This window comes from Chiloscyllium punctatum, chromosome 5, assembly GCF_047496795.1.
Source record: "Chiloscyllium punctatum isolate Juve2018m chromosome 5, sChiPun1.3, whole genome shotgun sequence".
Lineage (NCBI taxonomy): Eukaryota > Metazoa > Chordata > Chondrichthyes > Orectolobiformes > Hemiscylliidae > Chiloscyllium > Chiloscyllium punctatum.
In genome coordinates, this window is record NC_092743.1 from 47,091,105 (window position 1) to 47,113,294 (window position 22,190).

At 39.4% G+C, this 22,190-nt stretch overlaps 1 protein-coding gene across 2 annotated transcripts in view; it reads left to right on the forward strand.

The window, feature by feature from the left end:
• Positions 1 to 20,648, forward strand: part of LOC140477055 (RNA-binding protein 12-like) — a 137,703-nt gene extending 117,055 nt beyond the window's left edge. The window contains exon 3 of one of the 2 annotated variants that reach the window (XR_011960645.1): positions 20,046 to 20,648. The gene's annotated coding sequence lies outside the window, so the exon portion shown is untranslated. Of the gene's footprint in view, positions 1 to 3,754; positions 4,842 to 20,045 lie in introns of those variants that run through there. The other variant, XR_011960646.1, reaches the window with a different exon arrangement.
• The last annotated feature ends 1,542 nt before the right edge of the window (positions 20,649 to 22,190 follow it).

Below are 22,190 nucleotides of genomic sequence, written 5' to 3' on the forward strand. Positions count from 1 at the left end.
AACACATAGAGGGTATTTATAGAGGGGTCAGCACCAGGGCGTGTGAGCATAGTGACATTTGGTCAGCAGTTGGATTATGGTGTTGTGCCCAGCTGTGGATGCCAACAACTATCTGATGAGTTCCTGGGGAGCTGAACAGCTTATGGATGTGAATGATACTGGCAGAAGCCTTTGGGCTGCTTCAAAGGCAGGTATGTAAAATACCTAAAGCCAGTTTAATTTCTCTCAACAGTTGTTGTAAGCTATGGCCTTTAACTAGTAAATAAGAGACTTTGAAGTTACTGCAAGAATTGCTTGTGCCTCCTGTGATGAAGTGATGAAGTGAAAAGAGGTTAAAGAAAAGAAAATCCTGGACAGCAAAAGGATTATCTCAGTAAATATTCAACTCCTTTGTTTTTCCTTCACCCAATAACAGCCATTCTTTTTTGCTGTCTATGTCTCCCCATACATGAATGTGGGTTTTAATATTTATTTTACTTAACCTATTATTCTAACCGATCTGTTCAGACCTCTGGAGCAGATGGGACTTGAACCCAGGCCTCTCAGGCTAATGGTAGGGACACCATTCTGGAATGGTTTCAGAAGGGAATTAAGAGTTTTAATGAGTACAGTTATATGTCAACAATTCATTGTTGTTTTCATGTGGTTACAATTTGTCTAATGAGTAGTAGGTCTTTTTAAATCTGGTCAGGGTTTTCTGTTAGCCCAGTGTGTATCAGTCAAATAACTGGGGAACTTTGTGTACTTTGATAACATTCTTAATTTTTGAGATGACTGAGAATACTGGAGCTTTATTTCCAGCTATCCCAATGGGCCCTAACACAACATAAATGTAGGTAAAATGTTACTTCTTTTTGGGATATTAGGACACAATTTCTAAATAAAAGGGAAGTCACTCCAGACTGGTTTTTCTTTTACACTTGTTATTTTTCTGCTTTTCTGTTGGCCTATCCCCCAGCCTGGTATCCCAGTTCACCTCATCTGGCTCAGCTTTAATGCCCACAAAAATCCATCAAATAATGTGATTTAATTACCCGAATAGAGCAGAAAAGGTGAGAGCAAGGAAGCATTGCCTTACATCCCGATGTGCATGCCAATCTAATGGCCTCACTTTGTCTTCCCAAGTGTAGGTATCCTCACATCCCCACTTGTCTACCCTTCCATTCCTCATTGAGTTCCACCAACCTTCAGTCCTGTTATGCCTATTGCATGCACATTGTCACTTTCACCAAATGCCCTCCTTTAATCGGGTGCGCATATGCCATTTTTCTCACTTGCGGATCCCTTGATTATTTTCTGCAGAAGAACACAGAATATAAAGGAATAGGAGGGCCTTTCATGGACATCTCAATTTCCTCCAACAGAAGAGTGTTACATCTTGATGTGCCTACTCAGATGAAAAGATAGGACTGCTTAGTAACCTGTCGCAAGTTAACTTTCGGTTAGCCACATAGTACACATATGTTAATCCAAACTTTCACCCTCACAAAGTGCAGCCCTCCACTCCAACGCCAACCTCACCATTAAACCAGCAGACAAGGTGGGGGGTGGGGCACAGTGGTAGTTTGGCTCGCCGACCTCTCACCACTGAAGCCAGATGCCAACACTCACACACCACCTCCTATTGCACTGTTGACCACGACGACAGCCTCCAACCTCAGTCTGGGAACCCCACACCGTCCGGTTCTACCGCTTACCCAAAATTCACAAACCTGACTGCCCCAGATAACCCATCATCTCCGTCTGCTCCTGTACCACCGAACCTATCTCCTCATATCATGACACTGTCCTGTCACCCTTGGTCCAGGAACTCCCCAGGTACATTCAGGAGACCATCCACATCCTCTACTTCCTCCATGACCTTTGTTTCCCCAGCCCCAACACCTCAACTTCACCATGGACATCCAGTCCCTGTACACGTCTATCTACTATGGCGAAGGCCTGCAAATCCTCTGTTTCTTCCCCTGCACCTCATTCAATTGGCAAAACTGGTCCACACCCTCAACAACTCCTTTGAATCCTCTCACTTCCTTCAGGCCAAAGACGTAGCCATGCACACCCACATGGGCCCCAGCTATGCCTGCCCCTTCGTCGGGTACGTGGAACGTCTATGTTCTGCAGTTATACTGGCACCATTCCCCACCTTTTTCTCCATTACATCGATGACTGTATCAATGCCACCTCGTGCTCCCATGAAGAGTTTGAATTCTCCTCCTACCTATCACCATCACCCCCCCTCCCATGAACAATGCATCAACTTTACAGACACCTTCCACCCTGACCCTTCCTGGACCTCTCCATCTCCATTTCAGGTGACTGATTCAACACGGACATTTACTTCAAACCCGCCCACTCTCACAGCTCTCTAAACCTCCTCCCACCCACCCCCACTTGTAAAACCACTATCCCTTACTCCCAATTCCTCTGCTGTTTCTGCTCTCAGGACATCCCAGATGGCCTCCTAGTTCAAGGACTGCAATTTCCCCTCCCATGTGATCAACTATGCCCTCAGTGCATCTCTTCCACTTCCCGCACCTCTGCCCTGAACCCCACCTCTCCTACCACAGCAAAGATAGAATCCTCCCCGGTCTTCACCTTCCACCTCACAAATCTCCAGATACAGCACACAATCCTCTGCCATTTCCGCCAACTACAATTAGTCCCCACCACCAGAGATATATTTTCCTCCCCACCCCTATCGGCATTCCACAGAGACCATTCCCTTCGCAACTCCCTCATTAATGTCAACTTCATCAGTTTCTTCATCTCCCCTTCCCCTACCTCATCCCAGATGCAACCCTCCAACTCAGCACCACTCTCTTGAACTGTTCTATCATCCTTCCCACCTATCCACTCACCCTCTCCTCCTACCTATTACCATCACCCCTCCCTGCATCTACCTATTGCCTTCCCAGATACCTCTCCCCCACCCCCACCCCCACCCCCACCCCCACCCCCACCCCCACCCTCCTATTTATCTCTCAGCCTCATTCCCCCCTCCCCCCACACTCCTGATGAAGGGCTTATGCCCGAAATGTCAACTCCCTTGCTCCTCTGATGCTGCCCGACCTACTGTGCTTTTCCACTTTTCAACTCTGAACTCCACCCTCTGCAGTCCTCACTTTCTCCATATGTCAATTGTGTTGACGATGTCAACAGTAATTAAAATTTGATTATGTGCATAATGATGATTTAAAGCATTCATACATTGATATTATTAACTCAAAAATGTCTTTCTCTCATGGGCCATTATGCATCTATTAGAATCTATTAGATCACTTACAACAAATCTGACAACTCAGCATAGAAGCTCACTATCTCTGAATGTGCATCGGCACAGAATTTATGCAGATTATGCAACACTCAGATACTCGCAGTTCAGTGGGTAAGTTACAGAGATAACTAACAGTTACCAGTGAGTTGCACCTCAGAAGTGGATAAGAGCAAGGGTGGAATGAGGGAAAGATGACATAGGATTCTCCATGTTCTGCTTAGCTGGACACAAATGATGAGGATATTGTTCAAGTTGCAACACGTTTCAGAAGATTGGAGAAGTTCAAATCAATTATGTATGACATGTAGTCATTGCACTGATGTAATTTGTTCTGTGTAAAGCATGAAATGTAGTAATCCCATGGGCGTAGGCAAACTTTTAATATTGGCTTGTCCACTTTGAATGCCACCTCATGAATAATTGATTCCCTTACCTTGACCTTTCACTAGTCTACTGATCAGCAATACTCTGTTTCCCCAGGTCATTGCTAGAGGTGTGGGGCTGAGTCAAGTGAGGGAACCCAGGAGCACAAGACTTTCTGCATTAAGCACTGATTGCCAAGATTGCTCTTGCACCAATGCAGGTAGATCAGTCTTTGGTGGAGTGGTCACGGACTGCAAAACACAGAGGACATTAACCAAATTTAACTCAACATTCGGAGCAGCAATTTTAACCAACCACTTCTAACTCTTCTGCAACCACAGAGTTTGTGCAACACCACTGGAAAAGGAAGAAATAAGACTGATAACAAAAACAGAAATTGCTGGAGAAACCCTGATCTGACAGCATCTATTGGGAGAAAGCAGAGTTAAAGTTTTAAGTCTGATGACCCTTCTTCAGAATTCCCATGCCATAAACATAGATAAGCAGTTAGGTATATTCTAAAATTATAAACATTATTTCATTCCATAACATTTAATGTATCTTTATTTCTCTCACCATTACCCAAGCCTGACTTGATTTATCTATGTCAAAAGATAGATAATGAAAGTCTATCACTGGGCAAAATTAGTGATTTTATTTGTTCTCTGCTGGTTTCCATTAGATTAGAAATTCCATCAATTCAACTGAAGGAACTTGCAGTGAAGTAACTGCAGGAGTATATGAGAATTATAAGGTGATTATGTCTTCTAATTCATTCTTCACCTCAGATACTGTCATTGATTTCCCCGGGAGGGAAGGAAGTAGTGTGTCCATGCATCATTGTTCATCATGGGAAGCTTGCTGTCTTTGCAATATTGACTCATTTCTTCAAGGTTTAATTCCAAAGCATGAATATATATGTTGGGATGAAAACAATTTGATTTGTCGTTTGGTATGTTCTTCAGACTGTAGCACGTATTTGAGAAGTGACTTTTTTTGCTACAAAGACAATGCTGTTGGTGGAACATTGAACAGCTTTGTCTTCACTGATGAGAGACTTTGGAAATGGTCCTGTGACAAGGCACTGTAGCATGAGGGTTGTTTAGGATTTTGAGTTTATGTTGTCACATGCGGTAAATTGTTCAGGTGAAAGTTCTGTTTCTTTTGCTCAGATGATTTACTTTCCTTTATGTAGTCAACATGCTCTGTGGAATTTTATGCAATTAAATAGAACTTTTGTTGTATAATACTTGAATAACATTTTTAGACTTTGTATCTACTTCTGTTTGGATTCTAGTTGGAATTAGGTCCTCTTTTGTTTGAAGAAGCTCAGTTACTAATTTGTCTAAGAGATCAATGAACATTCAATTGCAAATTATCTCTTGTTATGAGTATCCCTAATTGCATCCCTCAGTTTCAACAATAATTTCTACATATTGTCTACAGATTCTCCTGGTAAAATGATATCTGTTATTGAAGGGTGATCTCACCAGTGTCTTATTTGTTCTTGAAGTGAAATATTGATTAAAAGCTGGTATGAGGTTGTGAAAAATAATTTGTTTCTCATTGATCTGCTCTCTGTGTAATTCATGATCTGATGTAATAGACAACTGTGCTAACTTGATCTGAATTTGATTTAGTTCCAATGTTCAAGTGGTTTGGAATTTTATAAATTGTACTTTCCATATTTGATAATTTGTTAATCAATCAAATAAATCTGAAAGATTAAATTAATTTGGAATATTGCTATAAATGAATTTTGTGATATTGTTTGATTATTGAGAGGTAGTTGAATTTGTTTACTTTCTTGACTTGCATAATGATTGTTAGGATATTGATCGCCTTTTACCACACTCCTTTTGTTGTCTTACAGGCTTCTTGGTCGATAAAAGCTATTGTTAAATCTTTAGGTTGTAAAGCTTGTTGTAGCATTAAAACTGAAAGCTATTATTGTCTGCAGTTCTACATACTGTTTTCAATGTAAAGTTCAGTTTTCCCTTTCCAAGCATCACAGTGGTGATGAAGATATTCCATTTCTAAGGTGGCTGAAGGATTTCCAAAGATCAGCAGGTGGAACTTTCTCAAAATAGCTTCACTGAAAAAGAGTCAATGATTTTCTTTTTTGAATGCATCAAAGATGTCTGTTGCTGTGCGATTATACCAATTTTTCTATGTTTAAGGTATTTTCACATGAAACTCAAGTTTTACTGATCAAGTGATCAGATTTGCATTCTTTTCTTTATCCACTTTTTGTATTTTCATGCATGAAATAAATAAAATATTATTCGTTAAATGTCTTTGTATTTGGCATTCACAACAAAATATAATGAAACAAATAATTAAAGGATGAAAATGAACTTTGAGGGTAAATGTGCAAATAATATTAAGAGAGACAAGAGTTTCTTTAAATATAAGAAGAAGAGAGAGGTAAATGAACATCAGCTCACTGGAGAATAAAGCAAGGGAAATAATATGAGAGAACCAGGAAATGGTAGAGAAGTTGAATAAATATTTTGCGTTAAAGACCCAAATAGCGTCCCGTAATTACTAAATATTCAAGTGCAAAAAGTAGGAGAGGAAATAGAAACAATAATTATCATTAGGGAAAAATTTCTAGGGAAACTAATGGGACTAAAAACTGAAGTCTCCTGAACTCAACTGGATGCTTTCTAAGATATTAAAGGAAATAGCTCCAGAGATAGTGGATGCATTGGTAATAATCCTAGATTCTGAAAAAGTCCCAGAGCACTGGAAAACTGCTAATGTAACACAGTTATTGAAAAAGGGAAGGAGACAAAAATATAGATAACTATAGGCCAGTCAATATAACATGTTATTGAGAAAACATTAAAATGGACAAAAATGGATTGTGTCAGTTAGATGGCCTTCAGTTTGGTTCTACAGGTCAGCACAACATTGAGGGCCGAAGAGCCTGTACTGCGCTGAAATGTTCTATAAACAGGGGATGAGAGTGAGCAAAAACATGGTGAATGGAATATAATGAGGAAATATGACATTATGTGCTTTGACAGGAAGGATAAAATAACTGAATATTATTTAAAGGAGAAAGACTGAAGAAAGCTACAGCTCAAGGATTTAGGCTACTTGACCATGAATCACAAATAGCTAGCATCCAAGTTCAGAGGGTAACAGGGCAGGCAAATGGAATGTTGACCTTTATTTCAAAGGGAATGGCATATAAAAGTAAAAAGGTTTTGTTACAACTGTACAAGGTGTCAGTCAGACCATAACCAGAATATTGTGAACAATTTTGTACCCCTTATCAAAGGAAAGATATTCTAGCATTGGAGGTCGTCCAGAGAATGTTCACTAAGCTTATACCAGGTATGGAGAGACTGTTGTTATGATATGGCAGTGAACCCTTCTGTTAATTAAACCAAACACCCAGAAAAGCTCACCTTGCCTCATAATCTGTTAAAATATGAGTGACAGAGAACTCCTAAATCCCACTAAAGAAAATAATATCAATTTATTCTTTAACTCTAACTTTAACTCTCAACAACAACTATTCGCAACTCTAAACCTCCCCTTTCTCATAACTGCTTATTACCTGCCTCCAACTCTGTAATAATATACGGTTCCAATAAAACAGTTACGAAAATTGCATCAACTTAATTTCAAAACCATACAGCGGCTGTTGTCTTCGGGGTCTTTCTTCTTCCAGCTGAAGATCTCCCTGTGTCATTTCTTTCTTTTTATTGTGAAGATGTTTCATATGAAAAGGTACCTTTGATAGAGAGTCTTTCAATGTGTTGGGTCTCTCTTGCTCTCTCTCTCTCTCTCTCTCTCTCTCTCTCTCTCTCAATGACAGTTGTTCTCTGATTTTCAAAATGCTTGCCTTTTTTATATTCCCAACATCGGATCGTCTCATCGGTTTGATGTTGGCAAAATAATAAGTTCAAATTGGGTTTTAGTATCCTGGGGCACAATTTAAACTGATTGATAACAATTCAACTTTAACCAAAAATGCAACCAACTCGGGCATCTATTTCACAGCCAAATGTTACATATTTTCAATTTTCCAGTACACTCTGAACCGGGTCTTGTAAGCTCTCAGTGCAGAACAGCATTCACTCTCTCTTAAAGGTACAGTACACTCCTTCAACTTCATAACACTGTCTTATGAAAAGACAATGAGTAGATTGGGGCTGTACTCATTGGAATACACAAGAATGAGAGGCAACCTTACTTTTTGTCTCAGAGTTGTGAGAAACTCCAGATAGCTGTTAAGGCTGCGTTATTAAGTATATTCAATGCTGAGAGATACAGATTTTTAAAGTAAGAGAAACAAGGTTTATGGGGAAAAAGCACGAAAATGGAGTTCAGGATTATCTGATCAGCCATGATCTCATTAAGTGGTGGAAGAGACTCAATGGGCCTGAATGGCTACCTCTGCTCCTTTGTCTTATGGCATCCCATCAAAAAAATGATTTCACTAAATTTCACTCTCTCTTAAAGGTACAGTACACTCCTTCAACTTCATAACACTGTCCTATTGATTGGGCTCAGATGGTTGGAATTGCAATAATGATTTTTATTGCTGATTTTTCATCCTTCTTTAAAATCAATTGTTTTGAATGCCTGTAGCTGAAGAATTATCTTAACCTGCTTTTAATAACTTTGTGATCAGGTGAATACTTCAGGGTTTACAATTTAACTCATGATCAGAAGCGTTCAACTTAATTTTTCAATTATTAACAAAACTTTTTATAATTCTTTCTTCATGAGATGAAATTTGCCAATAATCAACCAAATTTCTCAGGTATATAGCTTAGATCTCTCCCCTAAGCTGCTTTTTAAAAGCTTGTTTCCTCTATTGCTGGTTTTAGAACTATTTTTTGAGATTTACAGTTTTCTGGTGGTTTCTCTGGAGGTGATTTTTTTTTTCAAAGATATTTCCTCCATAACCTTCTGTTCATCTCTATGGCTTCTCTCTGGCTGTTAGCTGGCCTCAAAACTGTAACGATGAAAATGCACAAAAAGGCAGATACTGTGAGCATCCAATTTTCCACAAAGTCAGCAAGCACTGAGAGCAACTGAGCAACACTGAGATACACCTTTAAAAACAATGTTTTGAATTCCCTTCTCCTGACAATCTCTTTTCTGATTTTCACTATTTCCTCACTTTTCTAGGCAGTGAAGCTAATCATTGCCACCATCTTTCATCATGTAGTTTGATGCCCTGATAGGAGTCTGTCTTCTTTACAGACTGATTGAGCAGAAGGTAAAGAACTGTCTCAGGGCTTAACCTTTTAAAACAACACTATTTATTGTGCATTAATACTTAATTCTGTGATACATGATAATCATAGATGGACAATGTTCTGACATAGAAGGCTGAATTCCCCCAGCTTTTGAATGATGCCGTCATTTGGGAAAATATGGTGAGTTCAGAAGAATTAGATTCTCTATGTTGAAATTTTACAACCAAGATTTGAACGAGATAAGAATTTTACTAGTGAGCAGCAAGAGGCCTATTTGCATGTATTACCATCTCATTAGTACCTAATCTCGCCTCATTTATATGCAGTGTTTGATTCTCCTGCATGCTGGTGAGACACTAGACAGTGATCACCTTTGGCCCCTATCCATGGGTGTTGACAGGGGACACATTCCAATTCACTATATCCTCTTGGGACAACTTTGACTCATTTAGAATACAGTTCTCCACTCCAATATTGCACTATGGATTGCAACAGCACCTTCCATTATAATGCTGCACACAGGAGCAAGCACCTATATCATGGATTGAACCAAGGTATATCTCAGTGTTGCTCAGTTGCTCTCAGTCCTTGCTGACTTTGTGGAAAATTGGATGTTCACAGTATGTCTGCCTTTTTGTGCATTTACCACCTTATTCAGAACTAAAGGAGTCACTGTGCTAACCAGTGAGGAAACACAGAAGTACTGAGACAAAGCCAAGTAACATGTTTATAGTTGTTATCAGTAATCAGTGAAGGGAATGTGTTATTGTATAGTGTGTTATATATGGTACCATGCTACATCAATGTCATATCTACACCATGTACCAACATAATGTCGGCAAAAACACTGGATCAAAATGGCCATGTATATAAGTCTAAGGGGAGTGGCCCTCGATCATTCAGTCAAATCAAGCGGGCAGTCATCTGTCAGGGTCAAGGGCTGTATTCAATCTTAGTCTAGGGGTTTGGATGTGGTCAGTCAGCCTTTTAGGGCAGAGCAGGGATCATATCACTGCATACTGGGCAGATGGCCATGGTCAGTCCTATAGGTCCAATGCAACTAATTGGGGAACTTGGGGTAAGTCAGTTGAAAAGCACCAAAGAGATCCATCAGAGATCCAGTCACTCATCAATTGGGATTTTCCATTTAGGTCAACAATCAGGTGGACCACAGTTAGTCATGGAAATCAGCTCAATGAAAGGACAGGTTATTGAGGGCCACTCGTGTAGAGGGAAGTTGGAAAAGTGAATTGCAGAATTGCGGGGAGCATGCTGGAATGCAGAGGGGAGAATAATTGTGAAGGGAGACAACTCTATATATAAAGGGTGGGGGGGGGTGATAGAGCATTGGAGGGCATGACCTATTGCTGGAGGGAGGTCATCAACAGTCATTACCACCCTGGTTTCAATGTGGTGACAATGTAACATTGTTGTTAGTATGGATAAGCATTAGAGCTATGCATGTTGGGAGATGAAGACTTAAAAAAATAGTTAGATTGAAACATAGTCAGGGAGTGCAAGGAAGAAAGGAACATATGGTTGTGGGGGTGTGGGGATGGAGGTGGGGGGCTAATGTATTGTAAGTTCCTTGATCACCAAGTAAAGCTTGTGATTCACTCAGTCAAGCACAACCTGTCATGCATATCCAATTTGAAAATATGCAAGGGACATGGAAAATGGCTGCTACCACATCCAGTGAGGATGGAGTAAGTGTTTTCTTTTCTCTCTGAGCACATGGATTCCATGTGAGTGATATAAGGCTCTTCAATTACATTAATCAGACACTTACACAGTACAGATTGAAGACATCTGTGATCATAGTATCCTGCATGTGAAATGCATGCAGTGTCATCTGCTTAGATTGCAAATCATAGTCACAAGCAATTATGACCATGCCATTGTTTTTTTTACATGTTGATTATATTCATCTCTAAAAAGTGAACATAATAAGATGACCTCAAAATTCTCACCAGTGGACTGCAAATCCACAAAAATAATACAAGATTGCATAGGCTGCACATGGGCACAAAACTGATTACCTCTCATTTTGAATTGTATTTGACAATCTGCTGTTATTTCTTCGGTGATGCATCCTTTCTTCGGTGATGTGGAGTTGGGGTTGGAGAGTCAAGGTATTAGTCCTCTTAGAGTGCTTTACAATCTCCTATTTTATTTGCAATGTCATGACTTTTGCTGCATATATTAGAATAAGGCCTACTATGTCAAAGATCAATATGGAGGCATTCCATGGCCCATCTTTTTATACCCCTCTCTGTTCTACTGTATCTAAGAAGATGTTAAACCATCATGCGAGCATAATGCAAACGCTGACTGCTCACATTACTAAGAGCTTGTTCTGTTTCTGGTATTCATCACACAGGTTCATTGGACCCATAACCAATGGTCCACCCATAGCATGGGCCATTGTGGCTATGGTGCTACAAAGGTGCAGAGAACCTCTGTAAGCCCAGAACCAGCAGTGGCCCCCATCGGTAAATGTCGCAGCTAAAGATCCCCTCAGAATGCAGAGAAAGTGCAAGCAGCCAAGAGTTTACCATCTTTGATGCCTTTTCTTCCAACTGATTTATCTGTATTACCACCAAGATTAGGGATGCCCCAGGACACCATCACAGTGTGACATTTGCTGCAGCAGGACCTGTGATCTGAAGGAGCAAGTGGTCATCTTATCCCAGTGACTGTTAAAAGATGACAACTGGGCTAAAGTTTGATGCAACTGGCTACTTCCAAGAGCCCATCCTCAATCCTCAATCCTCAACGCACAAGTATATGAAGCTGATACTGATGTGATTTGTGCCAGATCCCACTGCTTCATTTTGTTTCCTTTTGATATGGGTTAGTGCTGCAGTCCAAACAGTAACATTTGCTGTCATAGTTGTTTCTCCCAGGTACAGGGCACTATAACCTGTACACAGTGTCAAGTGTGCTATATCCTATTGCAGCAGACTTCAACAGAAAAGATTCCATTCCATCAGTTCATAAGTTATCAGTGATTATTGATATCACATCTGAGAAGAATGCACCAGGTACCCTGGAAACTAATATGATACCTTGAGAACTTTCACGTATCTACTTTGTCTCATGTGCCGTGCCTTGCAAGGATGGTATTGGGATGTGAAGGCTAAAACTTAAACCCGATATCTTCAGTAGGCCAGACTGAAGAAATGCATATATACAATATAGCCAATCTTTGATTAGGACCTTCATGGATCAGACATATGTTTTGAAGATGAGGTTCCAATTTTCGGATCGGTCAGACATGTGCTTACCGTACAGCCCAAACAGAGTGTGCCACATAAGACTAGCATGCCAAGCATTCAGTGCAGTTAGAGCAGCTTAAGCATGAGGGAAAATTTAAAATCTCAAGTTGGCAGAAAAAAGGAAATGAGAGAATATAAGCATTAATTTAGAAAGAAAGAGGTGAAACAGGAGACATCAGATATTGATGTATGCCCAAGTGGGGATGATCTGTGTTATAATCTAAAGTCTAGCCAGGAAATATAGACCCTACCAAAACTTGAGGAAATGGATATAGAAGCATGTTTTATATAATTTGAGAAAATTAAGAGATAGATGAATTGAACAAAAGAGGATTGGACATTGCTCATGCTGATTAAGTTGACAGGAAATTATGCTTCAGTGTCAGAGAGGGTTTTGTGAAATTATAACACTATAAAGAAAACAATATTGATTGCATAGGAGGAATGTCTCAGGCATAGAGGGAAAAAAGCCCTAAAATACAAACTTATGATGTAATACCTTTCAAAGTTTCCAAAGAAAACCACAATTGTCAATTCATTTCTGACTGACTAATAGTAGGATGCTGTCTTCACATATTGTATCATTGGGTCTTGTCAGAATTTGAGCAGTCCACTTTCCACCCCTTATGGATTGTAAATGGGAAATAAACAACTGCCAGCCTTTGGGATACCCAACATATAAATCAGTGTTGGGCAAGGGTTCTAGAAGGAATTTGAGACAAAGAGCTGAAGAAGGGAATTGAGGTAAGGAGAAGTCAAGAGGTGAAATGTTGAATGATTCAGAACATTTACTGTGATTCCACTTGATATCAACAAACTTGCTCAAAAGAGGGACCTACCCAATTTAAATGATCAGTACTACACAGAGCAATTGATTTTTCCCAATGTTCCTGAGCTATGGATGGAGGCTTTAGTTAGTGCAAATGAATGGTTCCTAGTCGAAAGTAAGCATGAATCAATATCAGTCAAGACTAGGATTAGGCAGTACAGAGATACTTGACAACAAAGGTGCATTCACATGAGATACACAAGGGTGATGCTATGATTCTGGCATTCCCCAGTGCAATCATTTCTTCTAACCCTGCTATTTAATTGGCTGTGCAAGTGATAATATTTAAGATGGAATCTCTAATGACAGATATATTACAGATTTCATATATACATACATATATGCAAACAAACACACGTTTAAACAACACATGAAAGCAATTTCCTGGCTGTTTATTATACCTGTTTTTTTAATGGCTTTTTCTTAAATATACACAGTTTCTCTCACTTCCAACAAAAATGACATGTTCGTTTGAACAATTTACTTATAGTGTGAAACAACTTCATTGTGTGTGGTCACATCCCAATCATATTCATGGAAAGGTGATTTGAATATATTTACATATCCTGAAGTTTCCATACAATTTGCATTTCTTTTGCATATTAATGAGTTTGCAGCTTGTAAAATTCCCAAAGGATCTTCAAGTGTGCTAAAGATAGCATCTACAATGAAATCTAATGGAAACTCTAAAATCTTGCTGAAACTGCTGAGAACAAGTAATCCATCTCCATTCATTTACTTAGCTAAATCTAATGGTATGTAATTCATGTTGGAAAATTCTCCTGTTATTTATTATGAATTTCAGTCTTTCATTTATCTGGAATGACATTTTCTAAAGGAAAACTGAAAAGTAAGATACTGCAGATGCTAGAGATGTGAAATCAAACAGAAAATACCAGAAATTTACAAAGTTCTCATGAAAGGTCAGTGGATTGAAATATTCTCTGGGGATAGAGTTCCTGCCTCAGCTGCCCAGCATTCCCTGTAACCATATAAAAGCTCTCAGGTCTTTAATATCCTTCATGCATGCCTTCCCCCACTACTCACCCCCCAACACCCCACCATGAAAACAAAACAAGGAGGTCATACTTCTGAAAGCCACAGAGAGCTGTGAGGCAGAGTCCTTTGGTTTATGTAAGGCTGAGTTGGATAGATTCTTGATTAGTTGGGGAATCAAGGGTTATGGGGAAAATGTAGGAAAGAGGAAGTGAGGAATGTTGGATCAGCCAACATTCTGTTGAGTAGTGGAGTAGGCTCAAAGGGCAGAATGTCCTACTCCTGTTCTAATTTCTTATGTCTTATGTCTCATGTTTTATGAAAGCTGCTGGTCTTTTTGTAACATCAGCACCATCTAGTCTGGTGACCACTGCTGTACCTGCAAATGATCCTGATGAGAGGCATTGATGTATGTTGGCTGGCAGACCCAACTACAAGGGTATAAGGGCCAGGATTAGGGCTGGAATATGGGAGCTCTGATAGGCACAGGGTGTCCAAAAAAAAACAGAAGCCACTCTCGAGCCACCATCAGTCCACTATGTTTATGGCATATTTGAAGATCCAGGACTAGGTGCTGAGAGATGCAAGAAAGCTTGCAACAGTTGCTGCAGAGGCACAGTGAGGAAAATTGCTATCTGAGGCTTTTCAGCCATTGGGAACCAAGTGGCTTGGAACTGTATTACCACTCATGCAGTGTGCCTCACAAAAAAATGTATGTTAAATCAAGACTATCAAAAGTGCATTGAGGGACCTTAGAGAGAGAAGCATGCTGTACAGAGAATTTATACCAATTGAACTTTCCATAATTTAAAAGTTAAAATATTTTGCCCTCAGGCTGCATAGTTGATTAGCTTGATCCCTCTTGTATTTCTTTTAAACCCAAATGCCAAACTAGTACTTTAACTATCTCTGCCATCTTAGCTCTGCTAGGCAATGCTACCTCCAGTTTACTGAACAAATCAATCAACCTTGATTTTGAAATATCCCTTAAGACTTCCAGGGACACTCTGTCACCTTCAAGAAATTCTTTGCTGTTTCTAGTGCCATATCTTAAATTCCGTACAGAACCTTGTCTTTTCCTTCACCTGTGCTATTTAAAAGTAGTCAGCATTGACCTGGAGGACAATATGGCTGGTGTCTCATTAGAGAGAAAATTAGGTGATGGTTTAACATGAGGGTCACTACACTTCAGGCAAAAGATGAGTCTAAGGAGGTTGGACCTCCATGGGGACCTCAGTCACTGTGGGAGTTGAGTCCATATCATTCTAAAATGCAAACCATATCATCGCAAACCAGCTGTCCAGCCAAATGTGCTAAGTGACTCTGTGATACCACAACAAAGTCCTTGTCTCAATATTTACACCTAATCCTGACAAAAACTGTAACCTTTGTTCTGCTTCACCGTGGATTGCACTGAAGATCAATGTCTACTACTCCAAAAGTCATCACAGAAGTTAAAGATTTATACAAATTAGGCTTTATGTTTTTTTAGTTCAGAATTTTCAGTTTTCAGTAATATAATGTCTTTTCCCTCTCTTTTTCACAGTTCAAAGACTGTTCAGCCACCTCAGAACCAATCACATGGTTGTTTTCAGGCAGATGGTCTTAGTCATTGATAACTGATCACTGGAACACTAACCAATCAGCTACTTGTTGTAAACTGAATCTCCATTTGTGCACCTCAATTGGCTCCATGGACTAGGTGTCTGTACTTATAATTATCAATTATCAGCAATATAATTCTCCTAGTTAACACTCCAACCCTCCTATAAACTCCCTTTCTACACACAGGCAGGAATAACATGGATGTAATGAGCAGAGAGGAGGCATTTCAGTGGTCCCTACTCACAGGATTTGCTGAGATGATTTTTGTGCTGAGCAGAATGCTACTGCTTGGCTTTCCTTCTCCAGATCCTTGCACTTATTTGCAGGAGGCACTGACTGAATGATTCCTACTATAAAGATATCTGAAATAGTACTTAAAAGTCACAGCAACTGCCATTGGGAAAAAAAGAACTGTTTTTCTTCAGGCTTTGAATTTTTTTTACTACACCTCAATTGGCTCCAGTTCATTCAGGCAGTATGGTGGCTCAGTGGTTAGCACTGCTGCCTTACAGCACCAGAGTCCCAGGTTCAATTCTAGCCTTGGGTGACTGTCTGTATGGAGTTTGTGTGGGTTTCCTCCCACAGTCCAAAGATGTACAGGTGAATTGGCTATGCTAAATTGCCCATAGTATTAGGTGTGTTAGTCAGAGAGAAGTGGGCTGAAGGGCCTGTTTCCACACTATAGGGAATCTAAAAAACTTAACACTTGCAGTGATCTGATGGCTTTTCCCTCTCTTTTTCACAGTACCAATCACATGGTTGTTTTCAGGCAGATGGTCTTAGTCATTGGTTAGTGATCCAGTGACCAGTTATCAATCAGCTACTTGTTGCTGGCTGAATCTTCAATTGGCTCCAGCTCATTTGCAAACCATTAGCGGCTCCACTTAAAGGCCACTTCTGCATTTTGCCTATATTGCAAGGACATGTCATTAAATTGGGAGACTAATAAGTAAACCTTGGCAAAAGTGAGGACTGCAGATGCTGGAAATCATAGTCTAGATTAGAGTGGTGCTGGAAAAGCACAGCAGGTCAGGCAGCATCTGAGGAGCAGGAAAATCGACGTTTCGGGCAAAAGCCCTTTATCACGTTTTATCACCTGGGGGTTGCAGTGAGAGAGAGAGACTCATTGTGATTCTTGTGGAGAGAGGAGTAAACCTTGTCAGCCTTCAAGCAGATTCACTGAAGTGGGAGGATGAAGGAATGCTCTTTGATATGTATTCCATGATTCTTGAGGAGCATCCCTGCAGCAATGGCCATCCCATGCCTAATTTTCTGCAATTATACTATCCCTTCCCTACTCTAATCACTGGGGTTGACTGCCTAGTTCTGACTAGATTCGAATGGTGCTGGAAAAGCACAACAGGTCAGGCAGCATCCAAGGAGCAGGAAAATCGATGTTTCGGGCAAAAGCCCTTCATCAGGGCTGAAGGCCAAGGGCTTTTGCCCGAAATGTCAATTTTCCTGCTCTTTGGATGCTGCCTGACCTGCTGCGCTTTTCTAGCACCTCTCTAATCTAGACTCTGATTTCCAGCATCTGCAGTCCTCACTTCTGCCTAGTTTTGACTGTTTGAATTAAACCCACTTGCTATTTGGCTCTCTTTCTCTCTCTCTCTCTCTCTCTCTCTCTCTCTCTCTCTCAAGCTGCATTCTCAGCACTGCTCAGTGCTAGCTCTGGCACTGCCAATGCTACTGACCTGGCAGTCCTCCGATTGGGCAGGTAGCACGGGACAACAGGCCACTTTACTCAACTGGACAGTGTCCCGAGTGGCACCCTGTCAATTTGTTACCACTGTCAGCAACCCAGGGGCACACAAAGGTAACGGAGCAATGCTCGATCCTGCTTTCAGTCCAGTCAACAGGGCTTACCAGTGCAATTAAAATTCTGTCCCTTTGAGAGATTTTCCTAAATGTCAAGTTATTTAAAATCAAAAAATATATTTCAATAGCAAGGTATGATGATAGTTGTCATTCTGAAGAATAGTCAGAATGGAATCAAGACATTAACTTTGTTTCTCTCTCCACAGATGCTGGACCTGTTGAGTTTCTCCAGCATTTCCTGTGTTCATTTCTGGAGATCGACACATTCTGGTTCAACACATTCCTAACTTTTTAAGCCTAGTCTTACAGATTTTGTATTGGGAATCCTAACTGATAAAAAGTACCTATTCAACGTGTCCAACTCAGGGATTAAGATTCTTTTGTGTCAAGTCGTTGAATGCAGTAATGTTTTAACATCTTAAAGGACTTTCTGGGACAGTTTATTAGATGTAATTAACCCTCTGAACTCTCAGTTAAGATTCTTTTTGTGTCAACCTTGCAGATTGATTTTCAGCAGCCGATTTTATTATAGCAAAATCACAGCCAATCTCAATCTTGTCCTGACACTCTCTCATTCTCATATTTCAGCAGGGATCATTGGTAGCAGTCAGGAAAGACAATGTTTGCCAATTGTTCCTTTCTCAGCTCGTTCTTGGAAACCAGGGCCAATTGCAGTGCAATCAGCCTACCCTGGCTGAGACCAATTGACTCTCAGCCGACCAGGGATTAAATCTCAGTGGACCGTCTGCTGCAATATGAAATTAATGATTAGCGTTTTTAGTGCATCATTTGTAGCTATGTTATCCTCAAATGATCAGATACAATTCTAAAAGATCGTATCCCATTTTAAAAGAAGCAAAATTGTAACAATAGAATTTCATATCTAAAATTTAATGAAGATTGACTGAACAATTTAAAAACTATGACAGTAATAATAGATTGAAAATGCTGGCAGCAGCTGTCTTTGATTTGATCAGAATGTACCCAGTTATGAAGTGAAACAAGATTCTGATACTAGAAAGTTATGTGTAAAATCCAGTAATGATTGTCTAGATATTTCAAGTTAATTGCAGCCATGAGAAAATGTGTGTGTGTTTTAGGCCAAAATAAATGATCTTATGAGTTTGTCATCAAATATATTCAGTAGCATTGATAGTGAGTGCCTCAAATAATATTATGTCTTCTTAGGAACCCATGAAATATTCAAAATTTACTTAAATTGAACAAAAGGAATATCTTTAAACACCAGTTTTATTGAGATATCAAGAATTGTGTCATCAATCACTGCTTTTATCTAATATCCACCATAATTCTAAACATATGTCAGCAGCTGACTAATGCTGAGGGAAACAGGTCATTTATTTTATAATACAGAAGATAATTTCCTATTGCACTATCTTCAAGTACCTAAGGCATGGCAGTCAACAGCTGCCATGTCTGTGCTTCATTGTATTTCAATTTTAGGCAAAAAATTTAATTATGTTTAATGTTCCATGTTATGGAGAGAGGTTTTTTCTCCAGTTAATAACAGACTGTTGTTGTAAGCCCAGGCAATTTTCTTCATTAGTGTGAAATGAATGCAGTTGTTATGTTATATAGTTTCTGAATAACTAATGTGTCTGTTTTATAAAGGGGACATTTTATAAGGTTAAAATACTTAATTTCGCTTCGAGTGTGTGGAGTAATCATCCTTTATTGCTACTGGTGGTTATTTTCTTGCTGCCTGGGAGAATTCTTTGTAATTTCATTTGTACAAAATAGTTTTACATAGTAGATGCTAAAAGCATTAAGCCATCATTAACTTTGTAGTTTTTGATAACTTTTTGCACACACATAGATAGCCATATACACTTGTATATATCACATTCTCTCATTTACTGAGAAAAGAAAAATTATATTTGTGAATAATGTATATTGTTGTCATGCAAATTCTATTACTGCCTTTATTTGTTTATCCTTTGTAATATTTAGCCTAAATATTTTTAGTTTGCATTTTTTAACTGCTAAACTTTGATTATAATTTCGAAAGTAGAAATGATATGTGATTGACAACAGTTTGCTAAGTCTATTCAAAGCCCTTGTTATTTTGAATCTGATATTTACCAAAGACCTTATATGAAGCCATGCATGGCAAACAAAAAAAAAGACTTTACAAATTAACTGCTTGCAAGCCATGAAGTAAATTCTTAAAAAACTTATGCCGCATTTCAGAGATTTGAAATAATCTCAAAAATTGGTGAAAATTTGCGTCATTGTATCTTCTATGTTCCAAAGCCATTGAAATGGAGGGAACCTGCCTGCAAAACCTTACCAGAAGCAATTCCCTTGAAGGAATGTAAATGGAAGTCAACTTCTATCCCATTAAAAAGCATCCTGGCAATCACCTGGATACTCAACTAGGTACTGACAAGCCATTACATGTAATCACTTAGATAATGAGACTCTAGTTATGAAAGTAATGTAACCAGATGCAATCTGAAACCAGGCAACTAGCTTTGACCATGCATGAATCACTGGGTGGTTGGAGAGAGAGGCTCATGTGTCAATCCAATTAATTTTTTGTCACGTAAGTATCTGTTGTCTCTATAGATGAGGGCAGTAGCAAAGAGACATTGACTAAATACAAAACTGAATGTGTTCCCTTTTTCTCTCTCCAGCCAACCTGCAGATTTTGAGCCTTATCTGCTGCCTCACTATCTGAATGCTACAGGTACTGTGTGAATATCAACCTAACAGCTACTGGCTTTAGAAGAAAAGATAAATTGATTGTCAACATTATCACGGCTTCAACCAAACCCAGAGTAAAGCTTTAAACCAACCAATCACCATCTTTCAAGATCTGTATATCACTTTAACTTTACAGGACATTCAACTGCTTAATTTGTCCTCCACGTACTCCAACTCTATGCTTCCAGGAAAGGGAAGCAAGGCAGGCCTGGGAGGCTAAAATTCAGAATCCCAATGGCAGGATGAACTTTTGCAATTTAGTTCCCAGAACTTTAAAGGTGGATTAACTTTCCTCATGGCATGTATAGGGAAGCTGTTTTGCAAATATTTGCATCTCGTGCATACTTATTATAAGATCTGTATCCTGACACCAATGCACTACCAATTGTATTATTGAACAATAAAGGAAAGATTATACTTTGTTTCACACTTTATTTATGTGATGGCTGCTAAATACAATTGTCACAATATACTGGTTTATTAAAATTGAATCATTAATTTTTATTGTAACTAATAAATGGCCAATTATTGCCGAATGCACAAGTGTATATTATTAAACAGATATTTAAGAATTAAAGTATAAGTTGTATTTTGTGTACAGTTTATTTCTGTGACCCAATATACTGTTTTATTAAAATAGTTTATTAGTTGGTATTTTTAATTTGTAAGTACATACTTACCAGAGATATCGTTGCTACTGCACTTATGCATTGGTGTCAGCAAGTGCAACTCATATTAGAAGACAAGCTCCCCAGATTTAAATTCCCCATCACACTTAAGGTCTGCATGACTGAGCAGCAAATACCTTCAGATTCACAAATGGATGACAAAGACCTGCATCAGGCAAGGTAGCTATCTTCTAGGATTTTGGAGTGAGTACCCACTGCCTAGTCCTTTCTGAGGAGCTCACAAGTGTTTTATCAAAGTCCTCAATTTACCTGTTAAATGGACGCGATAACAGAAAACAGTAACCAGATTTCTGTACTTAGCAAGAATTACTATTTAAAGAATCCTTACAGTGTGGAAAACAGGTCATTTGGCCCAACGAGTCCGCACCAATCTTCCGAAGAGAATCCTGCTCATACCTGCCTCAGCCTACCCCTTTGACGCTGCATTCTCCATGATTAATCCACTTAGCCTACACATCCCTGGACACTATGGCCAATTTAGCATGGCCAATTCACCTAACCTGTACATAAAGTCAGAGTCATGCAGCATGGAAACAGACCCCTCAGTCCAACCAGACCATGCTTACCATAATCCCCATCTGCCTGTTCCTGGCCCATATCCCATTAAACCTTTACTCTTCATGTACTTATCCAAATGTCTTTTTAAACATTGAAATTGTGCTTGCATCCATCACTTCCTCAGGATGTTCATTCCCACATGCAAACGACCCTCTGTGTAAACAATTTGGCCCACATGTCTTTTTAAAATCTCTCTCCTCTCACCTTAAAAGTATACCTCTTAGACTTTAAATCCCCCATTCCAGCACAGATTTAGCACCAGTCTGGATCACAGATGTCAATGAGTTGTCTTTATTTCAGTTCCTTTTGACTTTGATGATGACACAAGGTGATAGGTATGTTAATTCTCAGTCTTTCATTCAATCATTAAGAATTTGGCCATTCAATATCACTGAATGTGGTTTATCCTCTTTTTCTTTCAATAAAGGAATTTGTAGTCAGAGCAGTTCACAGGGAAATGGTGAGTGAGAACAGCTACCAGGAGGTATAATGACATAGGAGAGAGGGAGAGATTTAAGTGCTTTCCCCTTTACAGTCTGGATGTTTGTCCTATATGTCCAAACACAAGCCTGTAGCCACTTGGCCAGGAACCTAATTATGGGTTGTTACTATGCTGATCCCTCCTATGCTTACAACTGGTCAGTTTAAAAACCAGACTCAAAATATTGACTCTGTCTCTCCATAGGTGCTGCCAGACCTACTGAGTTTTTCAATGAGTCCCAGAAAATCGTTTTTAATATTGTAACATTTTCTTCCATAATTTCCTTCAATTAAAGCAGCACCTTTTCCAATTTTTTAATCCAAAGTCCAGCAAGAACGTAAAAGTGG